Raw genomic sequence first — 6445 nt, 5'->3', positions numbered from 1 at the left:
CAAACCCCTTGGGAGATTTTTGGTTAGTTCCACAAATAAAAGGATGAGACTAAAACTCCTTGATATATAGATTCCCCAATAAGGGAAACCCAACTCAAAACCTGTTGACATCAAGTGTAGAGTTCAATGGGTAAAAACAAGTCATTTGACAAGGGAGTAGATTCAACATTAACAACTTAAAAAGTCTCATCAAGGGTAAGTTAATGTTGGTGTCTACCGAAGTGAGGGTTAAGCTTATTAATGAAATTCATTTGAAGAGCATCAAGCATCTCTAAAGGTATCAAAGATGTTGTAAGAATTTCACCTATGGGATCCTAGAGGTGGGTCGCCTCTCAGAGTAGGAGTTTTCTCCTCGAATGGTTCATGAATGGATCAAGCACAAGGTGTAGCGTCCCAAATCTACTAATAAGGCTTAGTGCCTTGATTAGCGTGTTGGGAGGGAAATAATTGATTTAATTATGTTATTACGTGGATTAAATGATTATGTGATTAGAAATGCGTGTTTAGGTGAATTAAATATGCATATGGGCCCATTTTAGTTAATAAGGGCATGTTTGTAATTTTAGCCCGTTGAGAGCATAATTGTGATAATGTGTGTGCTATGAATAGAACCACAGTATTGTGGAGATATACTTGTGATGTGTGCTCCCAGACAGTCCTAGGGAGCGGAGTAGCGAAATAGTCACAACGGGGTCGAATACCCAGCTCGGGGTGAGCCTAGGGGCATTTTGGGATTTTGGCGTGTGTTCGGGATTTACCAGGTAGCGAGTAGTTATTTAGTGATTATTTGGGTATGTCGGGATTAATTGGGGATTTATAGGAGTACTCGAGGAATTAGCAGGAATGGCGCAAATGACGATTTTTCCCTTGGTCGCGTTAAAGGGCAAGTGTTGGTGTAGAGGTATTTTGGTCCTTTTGGTGCTACGGGATAGCTTAGGATAGGCTTAGGTAGATCTGAGAAACAACCAGAACCAAGTTAACCTCTCAACTTTCTCTCTCTCACGTTTCCCTCTCTCTCACTCCCTTTGGTGAGGTTTTGGAAATTCTAAGGGGAAATCACTTAAACTTCTGAAAATCAAGGCAAGAATTGTTGGGGATTGAAGCTCAATTGAGGCTCGAAACTTCTAGAATTAAATAGAGCAACTAGGATTAACTTAATCAAGGTAATCTGAAGCTTTAGTTTTTAGTTTCTTAAGTTTTTTTTTTTTAGTTTTGAAGGTCTTGCTGAGTTATGGGTTCCTAAGGGGGTTTTTGGTTAAATTGTTACTTGATGGTACTGCTCTGAGTGCACTATTGGGGTGTAGAGGCTCAATTATGGCTTTGATGCATGTTTAAGTTGGATTTTGATGATTTAGGCTCAGGGAAAAACGCAGAAAAATGGTGGAATTTCTGGGTTATGGGGCTTGAGTCACAGGCCTGTTCTTTAGGCGCCGCGACCTGCATGATCCCAGGAGACCTTAGGGCCTCTGAAATCGTCCAGGCGCCGTGGCACAGGTTGACTTGTGGAGCGCCATGGCCCTAGGAGGCGGGTCGCGGCTCAAATTAAGAGAAATGGCTAATTTAGGGTTTTAAGCTTGGGAACCCAAATTTAAGGGCTTGGGAAGGGTTCTACTACCTGGTTTAGTAGGATTTGAGATCCCAGAGGCTAGAATATCATTTCAAAGTTATTATTTGGTTTAGGGCTTGACGGATTGTTGTTATTATTGCATTGTGACTAGGTTTACCGCCAAGGCTCGGGTTTAGGGGATCGCGCTCAGGATCACACAAGACAATCAGCTCGAGACACAGGTAAGAAAATTGCTTGTACCTGTAGAGTAGGGCATGGCCCTATTATTTGTGTTTAATGTGTGTGTGAATACCTGTAAATGTTATGCTATGTTGTGCATGATTATGAATGAACAGCAAAGGCCAGGAACGACGAAGGCCGAGAATGGCAAAGGCCGGGAACGGAAAAGGCCGGTATCGGCATTAGGTATGCTGAATGCAGTCCACTAGGGCAAGACCCTCTAAGGGTGTTATTCACCCGCTCAGTGAAGACCATGAACCCAGTGTCTGGTAAAGCTCCTGGGACGACATAGGTCGCTATATGTTTAATCTGCTATCTGTTTAAGTTATTTATTACTAGATTGAATTCAATATGCTATGTGTTGAGTTTTCTTGCTGGGTCTCGGCTCATGGGTGCTCTATGGTGCAGGTAAGGGCAAGGTAAAGGTCGACCAACCATGAGTTGGAGAGCGTGGAGCGGCGTGTGCATGTTCGACCTACCTGGCTGCCACGGTCGGGGTTGTTTTAAGAAATACACTGTAAATGGTTAGTTTTGTCGCTTAGGCCGACTATATTTTAACTTTTGAATTGTAATACATTTTTTAAACAGTATTTTGGGATCGTAATGTATAACTTTTATGACTTTAATAAATGTCCAAATCTTTTATAATTAACATTCGTCAAATGAGTCTTTATTTCGATTTAATTACACTTTTCAACTTGAAACCTCGATTAGCAAGCTAATGACACATTTATAAATCACATGGTAATGACTCTAAGGTAGTAGGGCGTTACACAAGGCCATTAATAGTTCTAAACACGAACAATGGGAAATACATAAGTAATCAGATAGAGGTATGTGAGACATTACCAGTTTTTATCACTCGGAATGTTATCTTCAATCTTTTAAGAATACCTTAGCATTTCGATTTAAGCTCTGTAGTGTTTTCACTAAGGTAAAGTTCAAACCCAAAAAGTACTTTACTTTATGCACTAATGTCGTTGGCTAGAGAAGTGAGGATATATTTAACCAAGTGGGGGAATGTTGAGATTGGTTAAATACATGGTGAAATTGTTTAGGCATGAAGAGGTGCTAAAACATTAACGATTTCACAAAAGTCAAGATGTGAAAGTTGACTTTCAGTATAGGCATTTATAAATAACCTTGTTGGGTCCAAAATATTTATTTGGAGTATATGAGAGTACCCAAGAAGTTTGGGAGCATTTGGAAATGTTTTGAGACAAGTATTGGAGTGCCAAAACAAAGGCGTTGGTAATGTGTCGCCACCTAGGAGGCGACGCGTCGCCAAAAGCATGAAACCCTTGGCTGAGACAGACCAGGTGGGATATCCCAATCATTCAAATGATATTATTGACCTCTATATGGTGTTAAAAATCATTCACCATTTGGATATCCAGCATCACATAAATAATAATAATATCCTACAAGTCATTTAACAAAAAATTTAGAATGCTAATTTATATGTGTATGAATTCAAAATGTAGGATAATTTTAATTCAATTACCTTGTGGAACCTTGAAACCGTTTGTCCTATATATAGCATCTCTCAAGACTCTTGAATCAACAGCTGAACCCTCCCATCAAGGCAGAACATAAATAAATTGCATATCTTGGGAAACCACCCCTAACATATTAGTGGCAATTTCGTTCTTCCTAGTTCGATACCTAGGTCTATCTGATGCTAAAGCATTGACCTTGATGTATGTTCCATCAAGTGCTCCTATAAATTTTTTAAACCATTTCCACCTTTCATCTGTTGAATTATCTAGAATTGGCTCTAGTTTTTTTAGCAACACCTCATGGAGACGAAACAAAGCACCTAATATAAGATTGAATTGCCTATTAACGGTTTCACCTGAATGTGCAAACTGACGCCTTATAATTCTATTCTTCACATCATGAGATTTGATATGTAAAAATATAGCTATCATTTCTTCAACATCCATATTTTTGGTTCCCTTTAAACCCACATTAGTCCTAAGAAGGTGGCATAATATGGCAAACATTCTCTTAGCCATATGAGTGCTTTCTAAACATGCTAAATCACTATCATGTATCATTCGATGATAATTAAGTTGGCGTACATGATGCCTCTAAAAAGAAGTTTGATCCCATATTATTTTTTTAAGTAATCTCCTGTTAGTAATGATGATAAATAATATGAAAATAAACAAACACATCATATCATTTAACATCTCCATATATTTAATCAAATTTTCCATTATTCTTTTCTTTGCAACTAATGGAAGACAATCTGTAATGCCCCAAATTTCCTAATAAGGTTTAGGACCTTGATTAGGAGGCTGGGAGGGCCATAATTGATTTATTATGGTATTTAATGATTATATGCATGTTTATGTGAATTATATTATTATATGATGGTGAATGCATGCATATGGGCTCATATTTTAATTGCAAGGGCATTTTGGTAATTTGGCCGTTGGGGGCGTGATTGTGTAATTTCATGCATATGGGTGAATTATAATTTTACCACATTATATGTGGATTGGTTCGAGCCATTCGGCATGAGACGATCATGGGAACGCAAGTTTTCGGTCTAGTCATAACGGGATTAAGTTCGAGGCTCGGGATGGGTCTCGAGGTCATTTTGATGATTAGAACATTACCGGGAATTATAGGATAATGGGATATGATTTACTGGTATTCGATAATTTTGAGATTAGTGGGAATTGGAGAGCGTTAATTATAATTAACGGTATAGGTGGGAAATGACGGTTTTACCCTCGGAAGCCTTTAGAGGGATTTATTTGGTCTAGGGGCATTATGGTCTTTTGACCTTAAGGATTTATATCAGCTCATTTAGTTTGGAAGGCTGTGGAAAAGTGTAAAACAGAGCATCAACCTCATCTCTTTCTCTCCCTCCCGTAAATGTTCTTCCCTCCATCTTCCTTTCAATTTTTGAGAGCCAACTTGAGGTATCATGCTAGGAGATCAAAGGTGGGGGCTTAGGACTTTGGTTCAATCATTGAAGGGGTTCTAAATCCAACTTGAGGTAAGGTTTCATCCAAGAACTTAAGCTATACCCTGTTTTTATATTAAGCTTTCAGTTGATAATTTTGATGTGTTAGTTGAGAATTAATGGAAGTTCTTGAGTTTGGTTGCTTGGGTTTTGATGAGGGTGTGATGTAAATGAGGTTTGGGGGTTGAGTTTGATGTTTTGATGATGTTTGGGATTGGTTTGGAGGTTTGGTTTCAAGAGAAATCGCAAAGAAGATGAACCAGGAAGTTTCTGGTCTGTTATTGGCGCAGCAGCGCCATTTAGGGCGCAACAGCGCTAGGCAGGGCTCAAAGCTGGGCTCTCTGACTTGGAAATAGGGCTGCAGCGATATTTATTAGGGCTACAGCGCCACTTGATAGGGCTGCAGCGCCATTTGGTAGGGCTGCATCGCTAGTCCATTTTTCAGCAAACCTATTTTAGGGCTCAGAATGATCCTTAAGGCTCGGGGTTTGGTTCCTTTGCCCCGTTTGAGTATATTAAGATTCCCGAGAGTGGGGGAGTGATCCCGGGAGTGTGGTTTTAGATTGTGAACCATTTATTAATTTATTTTATTAATGGATTATAATTGGTTATGACTAGGTGACCGCTAAAGGACTAAAAGTTGATCGTTCTCAAGGGTCGTGATTTTACTAATTCTTGCTCGAACCCAAGGTAAGAGAACTGCACCCCATATGTAACATGCATGGTTATGTTTGATGCATGTTGAATGTTTAAATGTAAACATTGATAGCATAATGAATTATTGGCAATCTTGCCCATTTGCATATGATTATCACTGAGGCGTGCTGGATGATTAAGTGTGATGCATGTGATGCACGAGAAACATGTGATTAGGGCATGCCATGAATGATGAACATGAGATTGGTCAGGGCTTGAGTCTCTGAGTTTGTGCATGATCATAATTGTGCTAGCAACTATTTAGTAAGCATGCTGAATGCCATTTTCTTCGATAATTGGCACATGATACACACTGATAGCATTGCTTACTTGTGCATGGTACTGACTAATTAGTCAGGTTTGGCAAATGTGTTAGTATCAACTGTGAAGCTGTGACTCATTAGTCAGGTTCGGCAGTGGTACTGGGCACTGGTCACACAGGGCTGACTCATTAGTCAGAATTGGCAAAGGTGTTAGTATCAACTGCGAAGCCGTGACTCACTAGTCAGGTTCGGCAGTGGTACTGGGCACTGGTCACAATGTGCTAACTCACTAGTCATGACAACCCTAGTGTGTTTGGCGCAAGCTATGTTGATTGGACCTAATCGACCCTCTGCATTGAATGACTCAAAGAGCATTAATGCAGGACCGACCTCAAGTTCGATGAATATAAACAAGCATTTATCTAGCCAAGGGCTAGTCATTTAGAGCCATTGCAGGAAAGCTTAGGTAACGGTGTTGTTACACGGCTATGGGCACCGGGCCCTAGTGACTTGGTTGTCAGTCATTCAGTAAGGTTTACCGGAACCTCAAAGCGATATTCACTCATCTGATCAGAGCTATGAGCTCTGTATGATCATTTTGATCATCATTTGCATGGCTTTGGGCACTGAGGCCCCAGTGACTTGCTTGTTAGTCACTCAGCATGGTTTACCAGAACCTGTTGAAGGTTAGAGGCTTACCCAACAGCCACCCTTCCATTT

The sequence above is a fragment of the Humulus lupulus genome, chromosome X (genome assembly GCF_963169125.1).
Source record: "Humulus lupulus chromosome X, drHumLupu1.1, whole genome shotgun sequence".
Taxonomy (NCBI): domain Eukaryota; kingdom Viridiplantae; phylum Streptophyta; class Magnoliopsida; order Rosales; family Cannabaceae; genus Humulus; species Humulus lupulus.
This window is presented reverse-complemented; position numbering follows the sequence as displayed.